The following is a 20,543-nucleotide window of genomic DNA, read 5'->3' as shown; positions in this document are numbered from 1 at the left end:
GTACATTAAGTTTAAGTTAAAATACATTTAATCAAGTTTGTCCCAAACTTTATGGAGGGGTTGAGGATAACACAGGCATTAAGTATATCAAGTCTGAAAACAATGGATCAAAGGTGAAGGTCACAGGCCTGAGTCAAAATTTCCTTCTTGAGAGGCCTGTAAGATTCAAGTGTTGCACTCCCTGAGATATCACTTTCTTATCACCTCCGGACGAGTTTAGTTAACACAGGAACGATATTCTGAATGGGAGGGTCTTAGTTACGGTCTTGATATACGCCATCACTGACAGCTAAATTGCGTAGAAAAACCTTCGAAGCTTTTTAATACGAAAGGTTAAAAAAAAAAAAAAAAAAAGACATCATATAAAATATGAGTAATGTATAGACGGTACAGTACCGGAACGAGAGAAGCATGGTGAATGCAGTACAAACACATCTAACCCCACCTTAGCATTTTTTTCCACTTCAATTAGTGCCTACGGTGTAATAGGAATGCAAGAATAATGCATCCAAACAGTAAATGGCCTTGATTATGTTTTAATAATTATCAAGCCATACAATGCATTGAACACAGCCCTACCCCCCCGAAAAAAAAAGTTGTTGGGATGAAATTACTTGAGCATACATTACCTGGGCCATGTTCCAGTGGTTTTGTCCACTGTCCAATCTCAGAATTTTCTTACGTCACATATTATTTATCTGTCTATCTATCTATCTACTTATCTATCTTTCTATCTACCTATCTATCTATCTAGATAGATACAGATAGATATAGATATGTATTTCATTAGCCATTGAAAGACCTGTGCTGAACAAACGACTCCCCCAACCTTCCCCACGAATTCCATGGCTAGCCAGTTTCCGCCAGGTTTCGCCTGGAAACTTCTCTATCTCATCTCTCCCCCTCCTGCCCAGCCTTTTTCTCTTATGCTTCCAAACTCTTATAGTCCATTTAGTTATTCCTCATTCTTACTGCATGACCTGCCCTCCTTCATTTTCTTAAATAACTTCTATAATGAGTTTAATTTAGTCTGCAGTCTCATCCAAGTTGATCTTCTCGTTCCTTTCTAATATTTTCCCAACATTGACATTTCTGTTTTTCTTTGAAATTGGATTAGTCGGTTTTCCATCGATTTTCCAGGTCTCATAACCATACGTCATAGCTGGGATGATTCATTCATTATATGCCTTTCTTTTCATACAAAATGGCAAGCTACATTTCATGATTATGTTTACTGAAAACTTTCCATCCAATTGTAACGCATGTTTTTATTTCACTCTCGTGATTTTTCCTTAGTTTTAGTATTTGCCCCAAGCGATTGTATTTTGGTGTAATTAGGTAAAACAATAGTTTTGCTCCAGTTCATCTTTAGCTCTCCTTCAAAAGTCTCTGCTATTAGGTCACGTAATATTTGCAATATCTCTGCTGTTTCTGGGGTTAGGACATCTGTAAATCATTAATGGTTCGAGTTTTCTCCAACCATATTTACTCTTTTCTCCCAATTTAGTTTTCTTGAAATACTTTTGTAGCATATTGTAAATAATTTTTTTGAAACCATATCTCCATGATGCAAGCCTTTTCCATCCTTGATCTTTTGTGAGTCTTTATGACTTTAATTTAATTGTAGCACTTCCCTCTTTATTTCTGTTTTGGAGCAGTTAAACAATGTTCTTTACTTCTTGTTCCCACAATGAATGTGTAAATGCCATGTGCTCGAGTGAGTCGAAAGCCTTTTCATAATTGATAAAACCTAAGCACAGTGGGGTTTTTTATATACTGTAGTTTTCTCAGTAAAATGATTCGTTGTAAGTAGATGATCAGTAGTCGAATATCTACTTCGGAACCATGTTTACTCACGAGGATGGGTCACTTCCAAATTTCTTGTTACGAGTATTTTGTTCGAACGACTTAAGTGAAGAGTTTGCACAGCGAATAACTGACAAAAAGCAATTAAGTCGATAATTGATAAGATCCTTTGAGTCACCTTTCTTGTAAAGCATAATAACTACTGCATTACAACGTGTTTTGGGAATTTTCTTTTTCATTATGTATTTTGTAAATAAGTGGGCTACCCGGTTTGGAGCTTCTGCCCCCGCATCAGACAGTGAATCTGCTACTATTCAATCTTCTCCTGGGGCCTTTCTCTCTTTTCATACCTTTAAGAGAAATGTTTACTGTTTGGTGTAATCTGTTGTATTTTACTTGTGCCAAGTCAAACTTAGCTGTCTTTGATATATATATATATATATATATATATATATATATATATATATATATATATATATATATATATATATATATATTTATATATATTTATATATATATATATATATATATATATATATATATATATATATATATATATATATATATATATATATATATACACACACACGTTAGAGATGGTATCACAGTACTGTCACGGAGTAACTTTTTCACAACCATGCTCACTTCCTTGTTTCTTATCACTGCTTTTAAGGAATCAGCAACCTTTCTTTCTTGTTGTACCCTTTCAAGCACATCATCCTCCAAACTTCCATCCTTAATCAACACACTACCCAAGTACTTAAACGTACTCACATTTTCCATTTCCTCCTCATCCAGCCTCACTGTATATTCACTGACTTCACTACTCTCGAAGACCATCACTTTACTCTTCCCTACATTCACCTTGAGATTCCGTTTCATACACACTCTCCCAGACTCATCCACAGCCTTGCAGTTCCTTTTCGTCTCCACTTAACAACACAGTATCATCTGCAAGCAACAGTACAGGGAGTTTCCAAACACTGCCCTCTCTCACTAGGGCCACTCCAACATCCACTGCCCTACCTTGTATCTGTTTTATAACCCTATCCATGTACAGACTGAACAACCATGGAGACATGACATCCCTGTTTGAACCAAACCTTCAAATAGAAAAAATTTACTTAGTTGACTATCCACAGACACTGCAGCCTTAGCCTCCTCATACATACTCTTCACAGCATTCAACAACTTCCCATTTACTCCATATACTCTTAATACTTTCCACAATCCTTGTCTATCCACCCTGTCATATGCTTTCTCGAAATCCATGAATGCTGCATGCAACTTCTTTCCCTTCTCTAGAAACTTTTCCACAAAAGATCTAAGAATGAATTTCTGATCTTCACAACTTCTTCCTTTCCTAAAGCCTCCCCGTTCTTCTCCAACTAATTCCTGTTATTTCCCTAACTCTGTCAATAAGTATTCTACCATATACTTTTCCTGTTACAATAACAAGACAAAGGCCCTTATGATTACCACACATTTCTTTTTCCCCTTTCCCTCTGTACAAGGGATACGTTATACCTGACCTCCAATCCTTCGGAACTCTACCTTCCTCCCAGGCCAATCTGCACATCTTTCAAATCCATTCCGCAACTATCTCTCCTCCATGCTTCAGCAATTCACCACACACTCTATCAATTCCTGGGGCTTTCCACATTTTGACTTTCTTCATTGCATAGCACAACTTCGTCCCCCTTACAGTGTCAGTATTAGCCACTCGTAGGGAGGATGTGTCATGAGAGCTGATCTCACACTCATTGTTGCCTAGTTTGGGAAGCATTGGTAACCTTTCGAGTATTCTGGAATCTCTGATGACGAGCTTCTATGACCTGGAACAGGAATTGTGCTGCTTCTCGTTCAATGACAGGGATGAAGTCCTGCATTCAGCGCAACTCCTCACACACCGAAGTCGTTCGTGTCTTTCAGCGACTGACATTGTTTGGCTTTCTTGTATTGTCTCGTTCCACCCACATGCATGGGTCGACATCCAGGAGCCCATCAGAGGATTCAAGGAAGAAAGGAAGTTGGCAAGTGCTGCTTGTGACAAAATTAGGGGGAGTCTTTGCTCGAATGACAGTCACATTCAGCTCCAGAGGCCTTCTCTTCTCAGGCTCATCATCTCCCTAGTTCTACAGAGCTGCAATCATGGCCCTCTTCATTTCCAAGTCGAGGGACCCGAAGACCGCCAGGACAATCAGATCTCCAGAGAGGTATTAGAGATGACGGCTGAAGGCCTTCACAGCGCAGATGAGACATCCGAGTCACGGTAGCCCAGGATGTCTTGAAGGAACTTCAGGTAGTTTCGAGGAGGAGACGTGGTGACTGGCACTGTGAACCAGTACTGGATGTAAAGTGTGACTGCAGAGATGACGAACTGCTCGAGTGTGGTGAGCTTGAACTGCCCATGGAAGAGGCAAATCTTGGCTGAGTAAATTATTTTGTCCATCCAACAGGCAAGGTGGTAGACGCCAGACCACGAAATGTGGAACACATGAGGAGGACAGTCACCGAGAGCTCAAGCAACTCCTGAAAATCGTCTAGTGGCTGTTGGGCAGTGAGTTAAAGACAGCAGAAGGCGGTGACCTCATTGCAACGGGAAACAATGATGGTGAACATCTTCAATTGAACTGTTGCAGCAAAGGGGACGGATGTCCAGCTCTAATGTGATGATGCCAGTGCAGACTGTGAAGACTTTCTAGTTCATGATCTCGCCAATGTGCTTCCTAAAGGCTATGCATGGGAGCTCCTTCTCCATCTTCTGCTGCAGGAGAGTGCAGGCCCCAGAACGAGTCCAGTGTTGCTAGCAGTTGCGCTGAAGGCCATGCTTGTCACCAAATCCACCAAGTTCCATTCTTGCATTGTAGTGAAGATTGCCTCCATCATGGCATCTCCTGTTTCTGATTACAGCTTGAGGACTTTCAGCAGCTTGACAATTCCCTCTCCAGACACCAGGATTGGTAAACATACAGCTTTTCTTGGCCAGGTTCTTCAGCAACCAACTTACTGTCCCAGTGAACGGTGAGGGGAACACCAAGCTTGAAGGATGAGCACAGAGCTGCTGCTTTTTTGCCACGGGCCTTCATTTGTCCCTGACTAAAGCTCTGCCGGTTCAAAGCCCCTGTTGAAGGATCTTTGCCATACACAGATGCTGCAGCAGCTAAGATGTGGACAGAATTGCGGTCGCAGGTCTTCGTTTGATCCAGGGCATTAGACAAATCTGGAGTGATGATGAATGCACGAGATCGGGAACATTGTCGTTTGGGTTAAAATGTGGTCGCTGACGTGGATGGATGGGGAACAGATTCTTTGTTTTCTTTGCCCTCTTCTGTTCCTCCAGCTCAGTGGAAGCTTCTACCTCTGCTCATCGCTGCTGCTGTCATAATTCTCGAACTTGAGAATCCTCCTCTCTCTCATGCTTCTTTGCTTAAGCATCCAATAGCTTTCAGCTGACACCGAGCATGATGCCTTGGCAACCTTCCTCCCATTGAGCCTTCAGAAACTCCTTGTCCTTTTCGTTCTTCAGCAGCTTCATGGCATCTGTTTGCGCCAATTTGAAGAGGTTCCTCAGCTTCAGTATGAAGTCAGTTCGCTTTCCTTCTTCCACCTCCATCTTGTTGTCCTTCAGCTTGCTAAGGGAGTGCTCTTCCTATAACAGATTTTCAACTTTCGGGATCCTGTATCACTGGAATTCTGGCACAACAGAGTCGAACGACCTCCGAGTCCATGGTCATTGCAGCATCCCGCAGGATCTTCTTTTCCTTCTGCAGAAGATGGAACAGCTGCCAGAGGACCTCATCATTAGATTGCATCTTACCACCAATGAGCTGGGCGAGGGGGTCTCCAGCCAACCAGATCACGGTCTTCTTCATGGTTTTCTTCGCTTCCTTACATTTGTCGTGGTCATCCTCCTCCTAAGAAGATGGCTGTTCACCAGCTGAAGCCATTGCAATCAAACCTCGAGACTGACCTACCACCTGGAAGAATTCCTCGCATGAAAGACTGTTATTTACCTTCGTAATGCACAAAACAGCAGTTCGCTAAGCCAGTCAAAGGGGAAATGACACATTACTGATGGCCCAGCTCCCTCATCCCTCACCCTACCACAACCCTCCCAGGGGTCATCACGTCTTCTGTCCCCACTCCCCATCATTTTCCTGCCTTTCCTGCTGTGACTACATCCTTTTGTGGATCAGTGAGAGGCTCCCACGAATATTGTCCCATTCTCCTATCTATGGGGGAACTTCAGGGCCGTTGGGGTACCAGAATTCTTTGAGCAACACACACAAAAATTGTACATATCGTTACCCTCATAAAGAAATTGCCTAAATCGTTTTTTCTACTTTTCGAGAAATCGAAGAAAAGCTGTCTCATTTTCTTAACTCTCAATGACTTAGGCAGAAACTTGAGGTGCATTTTAGACCACTCACACCCTAGACCTGACAAAGGCAGCTATACCAATAGGTGAGCCATGTGATGAAGAATTGATTTCGGCAAAAAAACAGAAATCGCCGAAAAATGACTTAGGGAGTTTCTTTATGAGGGTGACTATATGTTGTTTTTATGTCAGTGGCACAATACTAGGGGTTGGCCATATATATATATATATATATATATATATATATATATATATATATATATATATATATATATATATATATATATATATATTGTTACGGAACAGAGAAAGATAATGTACACATTAAGTGAGAATACTAAGAGTCACTACTGTCCCGTAAAGTTCCAGGTTCAAAACAAAAGAGTTAGGTAACATTACAAGTTAAAGTTTAATGCTCAAACTAACAACAAAACATTCAGGACTCATAAGGATAATGTAATGGCAAAAAAACAGGTTAAATATATGGTTAACTGCAATAGCCTCTGTTAACACGAAATTAGCAAGTGTAAATTTATCTAAGTCAGCCCTGTTAAAATGAGATACCAGATAATACTCAGTGAATGCAAGATATATTATTACAGATACAAAATATTATTAATGATGACTGACATAAAGAACCCTACATGAATTACAAAAACCTTACTAGGCCTAAGAATTAACCTTATGCTACACAGTAGAAGAAAAAATGCAATAACAGTTATACTCAAATTACACACAGCTGCAAGATGGCTGGAGACTTCCTGAGCACTCACAATAACAACTGTATAGGGGAGGACAGAGATGTGAACAAAATGAGGAGCAGATCTAAGTGGTAATTAATGTAGAGACTGAGCTCATTATATAGGGGCCGGCAGAGCTTGATACAACTTGTAAGAAGGACGCGCAAATGAAGCCATGGGGACAAAGAGTTGACAATCCCGCTCTGAACAACAGAAAGAACGACTTACTCTACTATAACGGTAGAAGGGGGGAGTGAGGTAGAACACGCTCGTGATCAAACAGGCAGCACACTGTACGTTAGAATTACACAAAGGATGATGAAATCATAGGCTATGTAAAACCTCCCCACAAAGAAAAAAGAAATTTACAAAGAAAATTTCTTATTACTCTAAAACAATCTGTCTAAAGTCTAGATAAGCAATCTGCAATAACATTTTCTTTCCCCTTGACATGTTGTATGTCTAATGAATACTCCTGAAGAAGTAGACTCCATCTTGTCAATCTCTGATTTTTATCTTTAAACTTACTAAGGAATTTCAGTGGGTTATGATCGGTATAAATGACTATGGGGTCAAAACCAGAACACAAATAAAATGAAAACTGCTGTAAACCCAAAATCAAGGCCAAAAGCTCTTTCTCAATAGTTGAGTAGTTCTTTTGAGGTGGAGTGAACTTCTTACTGTAATAATATACAGGGTGTTCAATACCCTGATCATCCTCTTGTAGCAAAACAGCCCCAGCTCCTGTATCACTTGCGTCAACAGCCATCTTAAAAGGCTTAGCAAAATTTGGAGTAGCGAGCACTGGCTGACTTAATAGGATAGCTTTAAGTTTGTTGAAAGAGGATTCACAGTTATCGGTAAAGACAAATTTAACTCCTTTTTCAGTAGGTCTGTAAGTGGTGATACAAGTATTGAAAAGTTAAGAACAAATCTCCGATAATAACCTACCATTCCCAAAAATCTTTGTAGCTCTTTCCTACTTTTAGGTCTGGGAAGATCACTTATAACCTGAACCTTAGCTCCTGGTGGTGCAACATGTCCATCACCAATTACGTACCCAAGGTACTGAACTTTAGCTTAACCAAACTCACACTCTGATAAATTAGCTACAAGATTAGCATGAACCAAACGCTCAAGAAATTTACTGACATGGCATAGGTGATCTTTCCAGTTGTCACTGAAGATTAATACATCATCAATATAAACAACACACCCTGCCAAACCTTCTGTTACAACATTCATGAGCTTCTGAAAAGTGGCTGGTGCATTCTTCATACCATATGGCATTACGGAACATGCAAAAGTCTTTCCTAGTGTTACAAAACATGAGATCTCAATAGCACGTTCAGTCATAGGTCTATCTATCTATCTATTGCCAGACGCCTCAATCCCGTTTGGGGTGGCCACAAACAAATCACCTCCAAGTCGCCCTGTCCCCCGCCATTTCACTCCCCTGCTCCCAACTCACACCCCCCTCTCTCATATACTTCTCCACCCCATCTCTCCATCTCATCCTCGGCCTCCCCCTCCCTCTTTCCCCCTCCACCTCACTCACATACACTCTCTTCGTCAGTCATTCACCCTCCATCCTCTCTACATGGCCAAACCACCTCAGTGTGTTCCTCATAACGCTTCCTATCACATCCACATGAACACCACAACGCTCCTTTATATCCTCATTCGTCAGCCTGTCCCTCCATGTGACTCCACAGTCTCCTCTTAAATAACTCATTTCCACGGCTCTCACTCTTGACTTGTGTCCTTCCAACAACGTCCAAGCTTCACTTCCGTACGTTAGAGTTGGTATCACAATACTGTCATGTAGCAACTTTTTCACTTCCATGCTCACTTCCCTGTTTCTTATCACTGCTTTCAAAGAACCAGCAACCTTTCTTCCCTGCTGTACCCTTTCAAGCACTTCACCCTCCAAACCTCCATCCTTACTCATCACACTACCCAAGTACTTAAACGTACTCACATTTTCCAATTCCTCACCATCCAACCTCGCTTTACATTCACTGACTTCACCTCTCTCAAAGACCATCACTTTACACTTTCCTACATTCACCTTTAGATTCCGTTTCTTACACACTCTCCCAAACTCATCCACCAAGCCTTCCAGCTCCCCTTCGTCTTCACTCAACAACACAGTATCATCTGCAAACAACAGTACAGTGAGTTTCCAAACACTATCCTCTCTCACCAGGGTCACTCCAACACCCACTACCCTACCTCATACCTCTTCTATTACCCCATCCATGTACAGATTGAACAAACATGGAGACATGACACATCCCTGCTTCAACCCAACTTTCAAAGAGAAAAATTCACTTAGTTCACCATCCACATGCACTGCAGCCTTCGCACCATCGTACATACTCTTCACAGCATTCAACAACTTCCCATCTACTCCATATATTCTTAACACTTTCCACAATCCTAGTCTATCCACCCTGTCATATGCTTTCTCCAAATCCATGAAAGCCGCATACAACTTCTTTCCCTTCTCTAGAAACTTTTCCACTAAAGATCTGAGAATGAATATCTGATCTACACAACCTCTTCCCTTCCTAAAGCCTCCCTGTTCTTCTCTAACTAATTTCTCTGTTCTTTCTCTAACTCTGTCAATAAGTATCCTACCATACACTTTTCCTATTATACTAAGAAGACAAATGCCCCTATGATTACCACACACTTCTTTTTCCCCTTTTCCTTTGTACAAGGGAATAATTATACCTGACTTCCAATCCTCCGGGACTCTACCTTCTTCCCAGGCCAATCTGCATATCTTCCACATCCATTCTACTACTATCTCTCCCCCATGCTTCAGCATTTCACCACACACTCCATCAATTCCTGGGGCTTTCCCTGATTTAACTTTTTTCATTGCTTCCACAACTTCTATCCTACTGATTTCTTCCTGTCTTCTCACCTCCCTCCTTCTCCCAGCCATTCCCCAGCCACTTATACTCGCATTACTTCCATCCTCCACGTTCAACAATTCCTTAAAGTGTTCTCTCCATCTGCTCACTTTTTCTCCCTTCTCCACTAGTAATCTACCATTTATATCTTTCACTCCCCTGCTAACTTCACTTCCACCCTGTCTTACTCTTTACACCTCTTTCCAGAACATTTTCTTACAGTCCCTCCACTTTACACTCAAATTCCTTCCAAATTCCTCATCCACTCTCTTCTTACTCTCTCTTACTAATCTTTTCACCTCTCTCTTTCTTTCTACATATAACTCTCTCTTCCACCTCTCAACTTCTTCCACGCCCCTATTTCTCAGCCATTCATTGTATGCTTTCTTCTTTTGTGCCACAGCCCGTTTCACCTCTTCAGTCCACCACGCTGTTCCTTGCACCCCCCTCCGTCTTCTCTTCCTTCCACACACCACATCACATGCTGCACATATTTCTTCTGTAAATATTCTACACACACCTTCCACGTCCCCCATCTGCTCCAATTCATATTTGCCCAATCGTTCCTCCACTTTTCTCATATACTCTGCCTTTTTCTCATCCTCTTGTAACCTTTCCACTCTCCTTGCAACTACTCCTTCCTCTCGTCTTTCCCTTCTTCTATTCCTCCATCTTACTTGAACTTTAATTCTGGCCACCACCAAGTAGTGGTCAGAAAGTCCACTCCCCCAACCTCTATAAACTCTTGCATCCAATATACATCTTCGCATCCTTTCATCCACACACACATAATCAATCTTTGCCTTCCTTTCACTCAGTTCACCACCCACCCTTCTCATCACTCGCCATGTATACCTGTGGATCATTTTATGCCTGAAGAAGGTATTGGCTATCACCAACCCCCTCCCAGCACAAATGTCCACTAACGCACTCCCATTCTCATCTACCTCAGCAGGCACACCCCACTCACCAACTATTCCATCCACCTTCACATTCCCAACTTTACCATTCATATCACCAATCAAAAACACTCTCTCATTCCTTCCAAACTTTTCCATGCACACTTCTACATTTGTCCAGAACTCTTCTCTCACTCTTCTAGCACGATCTTGCATTGGCGCATACACACACACAATCGCCCACATTTGTATTCCAACTTTCAACTTTACCCACACAATCCTTGATCCAACTGACCCATACTGTCTTATGCTCCTCTTCCATCTTTTACTCACAACTATACATACTCCTTCCTTTGCCCTCTCATTCTCACCTACTCCTGCACATATACCCCATCCATACTCCCATTCTCTCACACTTTCTCCTCTCCATTTTGTTTCAGTTATTCCACATACATCCACTTTTGCATCCTCAAGCACCTGGACAATCTCTCTCTCTTTCACCTCATGATTTGCTCCCTTACATTCCAAGTTCCAATTGCAATGTCCTTTGTCCGGTCCTTGGTCGTCAATGTTTAGTCAGTCCTTGTCCGAGGCTTCTTGTTTGTTTTTTTAGTTAGTTGTTTTCCTGGGAGGGGCACTAACCCTCCGTCAACCCTTTTAGTCGCCTTTTACGACAAGCAGGGATACTGGGGGAGTATTCTTGAAAAAAAACCCTACCCCCGATCTTGTCTATGCAATCTTCCATACGAGGGAGAGGGTGTCTGTTTTGGTTATCTGATTAACACGTCTGTAGTCAATGCAAAGCCGCTGTGACCCACCTGGCTTAGGGACTAGAGTGACAGGAGAACTCCACTCGCTCTGACAGGGCTCAATCATCTTGTGGTCCAACAGGTATCCAAGCTCCTTCTCGATGAGAGGAACTTTCACTGGGTTCACACGGTAAGGAGGCAGTTTAATTGGCTTTGTGTCTCCAACATCGACATCATGCATCAACACAGGAGTTCTTCCTGGAGTGGCACGGAACACTTGCGGGTACTCCTGCAGTAATGCCAAAAACTCCTGCCTTTCCTCGGGAGGTAGATGAGAAAGCTTAGTCTGGAGATCATTCATGATATCAGGATTCTTCCCCAAACTATCACTCAGGCTCATACTGCTTGGGAGAACTTCACTTGCAGACTCGGGAGGAACAGCTACATTGCAGACTGGGTTATTTTCGTCCCGCCTGTGATATAACTTTAGCATGTTGATGTGACAAAGGTGCTTGTTCTTCCTACGATCTGGTGTGGCGATGACATAGTTGACATCACTGAGTTTCTTCTCCACGAAATAAGGACCACTAAACTTGGCTTGAAGAGGTTGCCCATGAACCGGTAGCAGAATCAAAACCTGATCTCCTGGCTGAAAGTGGCGTAACCTGGACTTCTTATCATACCAAGTCTTCATCTTCTCCTGAGCAGCTCCTAAATTCTCTCTCGCCAGCTGTAAAGCAGTGGACAGCCGTTCTTTGAACTTCATCACATACTCCAGCAGGTTGACGTCATCTTCCTCCGACAGCCAGCATTCCTTGAGTAGCTTAAGGGGTCCTCTTACTTCATGGCTAAACAGTAGTTCAAAAGGTGAGAAGCCCAGTGATTCATTTGGAGATTCTCTTGCGGCAAATACAACAAATGGAAGACCTTTATCCCGGTCTTTCTGATGTTCCAAACAGTATTTCTTGAGCATCGATTTGAGTGTTTGATGATATCTCTCCAACGCTCCTTGGGTCTGGGGATGGTAAGCTGAAGACGTGATCTGGGTGATGCCCAACTCTTTCAGAGACTGCTTGAAAACATTTGACATGAAATTACTTCCTCGGTCTGACTGTACCTCCTTGAGCAGACCAAACTTTGTGAAGAACCCTAGCATTTCCTTAACTACGTTCTTTGCTGAGATATTTCTAAGTGGAATGGCTTCAGGATAACGAGTAGCCATATCAATCAGGGTCAACACATAAGAAAATCCTGAAGAAGTCTTAGGAAGAGGGCCCACAATATCCACCAACACACGGGTGAATGGCGCCTCAAAAGGAGGAATTGGAACTAGAGGTGCAACCTTTTCGGTCTGATTACACTTCCCCACAATTTGACAGGTGTGACAAGACTTACAATACCAGGAAACATCCCTGAAGATACCTGGCCAGTAGAAGTGTTTCAAAATGCGTGCCACAGTCTTCCTCACTCCAAGGTGTCCTGCCAAATTGGAATCATGAGCCACTCTAATGATATCCTGCCTACAAACACGAGGGATGACAACTTGATGTACAACCTCCCATTCACAGTCGGCTGATGCTGTTGGGGGTCTCCACTTCCTCATAAATACTCCTGACTTTACATAATAACAAGTAGAGGCACCGGCTGACTCTTCTTCACTGTAAGCAGAGTTAGCTAGACCTTTCAACTCAGGGTCAGCAACCTGCAACTCAACCAACTCTTGACGAGACAAATTATCAACACTACGGGGTACTGCCTCATCTGGTGAGTGGTCTAAATTAGCAAGAAAAGTGTCAGCTAGGATAACATCATCATCATCATTATCCTCTAAGTCACCAGTAACTTTAGACTTAGCCCTAGTGAAAGCACATGCAGGGAACACATCAGGGACATCACAATTCTGGGCCGCAGCCACTGGCTCACTAGACAACTGAGGAGCTGGACACACTTGACTTCCACCAATATCATTTCCAAGTAAGACATTGGGAGTGTCTCAACCAACCCAACCATAACGGAACCATTAGCAAAACCCGACTCTAAATTCACTCTGCACAGAGGGACAGAGAAGTAATTATTCCCTACACCTTGTAAGATTACAGTTTCATCAGAGGAATTAACATTAGAGCCTAGAACACTGGTCAGCAAAAGGGATTGGCAAGCACCTGTATCACGATATATTTTAACTGATTTCCTGTCATTACTGTCCAGAGGACTGACAAAACCATCAGACAGGAAATTAGCACATGAACTCTTGAGAGTGTCACCCACGTTACTGCTCAAAAGAGGAGCTCCATCATGAGAATTTAAGTTACCCCTCAAAGCAGGTTCAGTTAACTCAGTTAAAGAATTCTGGGAACTCTCAAGGGTGGACACTAGACCAATTGACTGAATATTTAAAGACTCCTTTTTGTTCACATCACGCTGTCTCCTGAAACATTTCTCCGTAGTATGACCAAGCTTACTACAATAAGTACATTTACTTTTCTGAAATCTAGAGGTGAAGCTGGTATTTACTTCCTGAGAAACATCATCTTTATTCTCTTTCCTGTTACCTGTACTCTGAGTAGAGGCAACGTACTTACTCTCAGCTTTCCCTTTTCCTTTAGAATATCTCTTGTGAGTGAGAACATATTCATCAGCTAAAACTGCAGCATCAGACAAATTATCTATTCTTTTCTCATCAAGATATAGGCTTACATCTTTACTAATACACCTTTTGAAGTCCTCCAGCAAAATCATCTGCTTAAATTTACCGAAATCAAAATCCACATTCTTAGAATTTAACCACTGCTCTAACAGATCTTCTTTGATTTTTGCATACTCAACATGGGATTGCTTATCTTGCTTATAAGTTGTCCTAAATTTTACTCTATAGGCTTCAGGAACAAGCTCATAGGCCTTAAGAATCAAGCTCTTAACTACATCATAATTATCAGATTGATCCTGAGGCAAAGATGCATAAGTTACTTGAGCTTTACCGGTGAGAACAGTTTGAAGAAGTACTGGCCAATACTTTTTGGGCCAATTAAAACCTGTAGCTACCCTCTCAAACAACTGAAAATACTTTGTTAAATCAGATTCATTAAAAGGAGGGACAAGTTTAACATTTTTAGCCACATCAAAATCGTCAGAGCTAGATGATCCAGTTCCACCTTGTTTCATGCGATACTCATGGTCTGCCTGAATCCCAGGAATTTCAACTTGTGCCTCAGCCTCCTTAGAACGGGCCTGAAATTCAGCCTCCTTAGCACGAGACTCCGCCTCCTTAGCCTGAGCCTCCTGCAGGGCTAGCTGTAACTTAGCTAATTCAATCTGCGTTTGCTCATTTGGAGGAGTTACATTAAACAAGCTTTCATTAATGATGTCAACAATTTGATCTTTAGAATGATGAGAGCGAACAGCAGTTCCCAACTGTTGAGCAACAAGCTTAAGTTCTTTCATTGTTCTGTTTTCTACATCACACACTGTTTGCACATTTGACAAAAAATCTTTGGCTTCATCAAGTGTAGTAATAGTAGACATCATAAATAAGTAACAGTCACAAAATATCAAGCAATATCCTTATGATAATATCCTGAATATCCTGATGAGAGGTCGCCAAATTTATGTTACGGAACAGAGAAAGATAATGTACACATTAAGTAAGAATACTAAGAGTCACTACTGTCCCGTAAAGTTCCAGGTTCAAAACAAAAGAGTTAGGTAACATTACAAGTTAAAGTTTAATGCTCAAACTAACAACAAAACATTCAGGACTCATAAGGATAATGTAATGGCAAAAAAACAGGTTAAATATATGGTTAACTGCAATAGCCTCTATTAACACGAAATTAGCAAGTGTAAATTTATCTAAGTCAGTCCTGTTAAAATGAGATACCAGATAATACTCAGTGAATGCAAGATATATTATTACAGATACAAAATATTATTAATGATGACTGACATAAAGAACCCTACATGAATTACAAAAACCTTACTAGGCCTAAGAATTAACCTTATGCTACACAGTAGAAGAAAAAATGCAATAACAGTTATACTCAAATTACACACAGCTGCTAGATGGCTGGAGACTTCCTGAGCACTCACAATAACAACTGTACAGGGGAGGACAGAGATGTGAACAAAATGAGGAGCAGATCTAAGTGGCAATTAATGTAGAGACTGAGCTCATTATATAGGGGCCGGCAGAGCTTGATACAACTTGTAAGAAGGACGCGCAAATGAAGCCATGGGGACAAAGAGTTGACAATCCCGCTCTGAACAACAGAAAGAACGACTTACTCTACTATAACGGTAGAAGGGGGGAGTGAGGTAGAACACGCTCGTGATCAAACAGGCAGCACACTGTACGTTAGAATTACACAAAGGATGATGAAATCATAGGCTATGTAACAATATATATATATATATATATATATATATATATATATATATATATATATATATATATATATATATATATATATATATATATATATATATATATATATATATATATATATATATATATATATATATATATATATATATATATATATATATATATATATATATATATATATACGCTATATACGCTTGAATGAAAATGATTAAAGAAACCTTACGTGTTTAAATATCTAAGCTATTCCACACAGCTTTAATCTAAAACATGGGAGACACTCTTCACATAACACCGGATATTACTCTTACCTTTTGGCCAAGCTATCATTCGGAAATTTATATTAAGTACCATTCCTAACGTTGGCATGAACGAGTGTTCAGGTAACAAACGAGATATCCAGTGGAATTAGCGTTGTAAAATTATTTTCTCTCAAGTGGTTCACTTTTTTCAAAGAAAATCTTACTATGGCCAGAGATATTGGTGGTCTTGATTTAAAATTCATCGTTAGCATGTTAATCTTATTCCCTAAGAAAAAAATGAAACTTCTTTAGAACATGTGTATGATTATGATGGTCATTGTTTTATGAATGGAAAATCATAATAAAATGATCGACAGTCTGTTTCGACTTTACCGGTTTCACCATTCTGTCAGACAGGAGTTCCCATACTGAAAAAGTAATTACGTCAGTTCATTAATTCTCTCTCTCTCTCTCTCTCTCTCTCTCTCTCTCTCTCTCTCTCTCTCTCAAACACACTCACACACACACACACACACACACACACACACAAAACCCTACCTCCAACCCACCAACCCTACCCTCCCGTCTCCAACACCTTCCCTTTCCCACTGTCTACCCCTTCCCTCGAGGAAGACTGATATTCACTCTCAATTTATTGTGATAACCGGGCATTGTAAAATTTTAAATTACTTAGCATTATAAATTAATGACTGCTGTTTATGGAGCCCATATCATATTAACTTGTCTGATTCACAGAAATAATGGCCATTAACAGTCGTCACATACCACCGTTCCACCAATGAGAGGTTATGGCTGCAGTTTGCCTTCTTTCCGTTAATACAAGGTACTTGGCCACCTCATCGGATAGCTCATGGCAGTACATGGTTGTGTACAATATTTTAAGCCAACTGTATCTCCACAATAAACATACCTGCAATAAGTATAATTCTTGCAGTCTTTACTTTTAATGTAAAAAAAAAAATCTATACCCGACGATAAAACTTTTCACAATCACTGTTGTGACGTTTGTATTCTCCCCCTTTACTGTCGTCGTCGTCGTCATTCCCATTCTTTTCCTGATACCCAGGTAAACTAGGTGAAAGAGGATCCAGAAAACAGGACAGAAAAAAATGTATAATTAGGAGTACTATAAGTATCATGCTCAGCTGGTAGATAATTTCACGATGGGTGCTGTATCAACATGTTTCTATAGGATATATCTTTGACTGTAGTATGTATTTAGTATGCTTATTAAAATCTCTTTCTATAGTGTATTTTTAAAATAACTGGCGGACTTGGCTTTTTCTTAAGATAATTACTTTTGCAGTGAGTGTGTTTTGTATATTGTTATAGTTCCTTCTGATCCCTTTGTTGATAATGATTTCAAGTATACACACACACACACATGAAATAGTTCTTAATTTTTTTTTTCAGAATATTCGTTCGCTGTTCATAATTATATAATTGTAAATGTTGCATTTTCATCGGCTGTTTATCTGTAGGGCAAAAAGAGTGAAGACCATTCAAGTATCATATTCTAACTTTTCCTGTATTATACACAAGGCGATTTTCTAGCACTGAGAATGATAATACATATATATATATATATATATATATATATATATATATATATATATATATATATATATATATATATATATATATATATATATATATATATATATATATATATTTGTTGTTCTGGATAATAACAATTGATTTTCGTCGCCACCCCAGACCGCAGAAACAGGAATAATGCGTGACGTAGGAGACATGGACAAGCAGGGTCGCTATGAGACAGTTCAAAGGAATGAATTTGTGGAGGCCTTTGCTACGTTGGTGCGTCGAGGCGACCATGTCATTATTGTAAGGGACATGACAGCACGGAAAATGATGGCACAAGACTTTTCTAAAACAGGTGAAAAATGATGTTCATTAGTTTCAAGACAATGGTGTCATTAATTATTATATTTTTCTGTTGCTATCATGAGGTGATGTAACTGGAATAGGTAGGAATCTGTAGGTAATTTTTTTGCTGAGATTTACTATGCGTGTAAAAGTTTGGCCATTGTTATAGGGCGATTCCTAGGACCACTGGGGTCATCTTTAGGGGCGGGGCCAAGGTGACATTCATTAGGGAGGGTGGGGGTAGTCCCCTTTCCAGCAAGGGGGCAGCTTTCGTATTTCCGTAAATTTTTGTTGTACAAGGCTGATTTTGGGTAAAAAAAAAAAATCAGAACAAAGTGTATAAGAAGTTAAAAGAAGGTATTCTATATCTATGTCCCTTGTATCCCCAGATGTATTTAATACAAAGATGGTATTCTATATCTTTGGGACACCCCTGTCCCTTTCACTCCCAAATGTTTTTATTACATAATTTTTCCCTTTAGTGGTAGGTAGGGACACTCACCGTCCGCTCCCTCGATGTAGTGCTTTTTTGGGTGTCTGCCCTTTCCCCTCTTGCATCCTTCCTCTTCTGCCTTTCAATCTTTCCTCTTTCTTCTATCTACGGGTGACTTTACACTCCCTCTTCTGCCTTTTTTTCCTTTATTCTTTCCTCTTCCTTCTGCCTATGGGCAACTCTACACTGAGTGACAAACCAAATGGTTTCCTGTACACCAGAAAACAATTTACTATGTTGGGTGGTAACCATATAATCAAATCATGACGCCTGGTGGTTTAGTGGGTAACTAAGGTGCTCCAATCGGATTGAGCCTATGTAGGTTTATATCCAAGGGGTGGTTGGGGTTTATTGCTCACGTAATGTCATTCAGGGATGAGTGAGGCTGGTCACTCTCACCTTAAATGTCAGGACCAAATTCCCTAGCCCCGCGTTCCTACGCTACTTATGGGGCGACATAGGATTGAACGATGGATGGATGGATTTTCCCTTCTTTACAGGTTCCCATTTCCTGACTTGGCATCATGGTCTGGTCAAAGTGTGTAATACACCAACAAGTATCCGAAGAGGAATTAGTTTGTCCTGCAGGAAACTATTGTTTGTTGACAAAAACGAGTCATATGCACATTTTATTACAATGGTTGGTGCTTTCTAGGATACTGGACATCCATTGAACTTGACTACAGACCAAATTGTTGAAGAGTTAGTTCAAAATCAAGCAAAGTGGCAAAAGAACTGTCGACGGTAGGTCCGAATGGATCGTCTTGAGCTCCTTATAAAGAGAATAAGAATATTCACTTCTGTACCGGGACACATATTGACTACTATGGTTTCATCCCCAGTTACCAATATCAGCAGACAGTCAAGAAGAAAGAAGCAATCGTCTTGCCTCTTCTGCAATAAACCAATTGCGCATAGAAAGAAACTGCATGAATATCAAAAGGTGAGCAGTAACTAAATGTCTCATTATATTAAATATACTTCAGCATAGTGCAGAATCCTACGTACAAATTAATATCACTGTTTGTGATTCATTGTATAGTGTAATTAACAACTGAATTAATTGTATACTAAAATCCATTTTGCAGGTGGAGTTAACAGAAGAGCTCAAAGAAAAGGCTCTTGCAATGTGAGATGAGAATGTTTTGACAAGAGTTGGGGATGTCGTGGGCAACGAGCTCAAGTACCACTCTTCCTGCGTGATCGATTTTAGTAGAGGGTTTAATGATTCTGAAGCCAGTTCTGAAGATACCTTTCATGCTCTCAACACCAGATCACTAGAAGAAGTCATTTCACAGATTGATGAAGATATGTCTGAAGGGCAGAAGTGCTTTTCTCCCAAGGAAATTCACAGAGAGCTAACTCGGAGACAAAAAGTATAGATATGAAAGACAGTGCAATAGAACTCGATTAAGGGCAGCAATTCTTCAACGATTCCCGATTCTGAAAAAGGAAAGTGGATCTAGGAATAAAGTTATACTGGTCATCAAGGAATCAATGAAAAAAATCGTCTCTTCATGTCTTGCATTTAGTTCAAAGTCTTCAGATTCTTGAATCTTAGTAAAATCGGCCCTTATCTGTCGCAGAGAAATACAGCGCTTTTGGACTGAGGAAAATAATCATTCCATGCTGAAGAGCACGGTTTCGAGGAGAGGTGCCAACAAGAATCTATTCCTCATGCGCTCAGGTTTTTGATACGCAAGCACAGTTTATATTTTCATTCATACATTCACTGAGCAATGATATTATTGTATATAGTTCCTAAACACTGCAATATACAGTATATACATTCCATTCTAAACGCTTCCTTATTTGCTTTTTCATGCATTTTCGCAGGTGTGATAATTTTTAGTCCTTCCTGGGAAGAGGAAGTAGAAGAACAAGCCACTCTCAGCACTTACCAACTAATTACGTCAACTCAAAGATAAAGAATTGCAAAACCACTGAAACACTCTTGCCAGTTTACATAGGGCTATCTGCCCATTCTTTGTTTAGAAGCAGTCAGCTCATCGATGAACTGGCT

The sequence above is a fragment of the Coenobita brevimanus genome, chromosome 86 (genome assembly GCF_032717465.1).
Source record: "Coenobita brevimanus isolate Jiangsu-jjx chromosome 86, ASM3271746v2, whole genome shotgun sequence".
Taxonomy (NCBI): Eukaryota; Metazoa; Arthropoda; class Malacostraca; order Decapoda; family Coenobitidae; genus Coenobita; species Coenobita brevimanus.
This window is presented reverse-complemented; position numbering follows the sequence as displayed.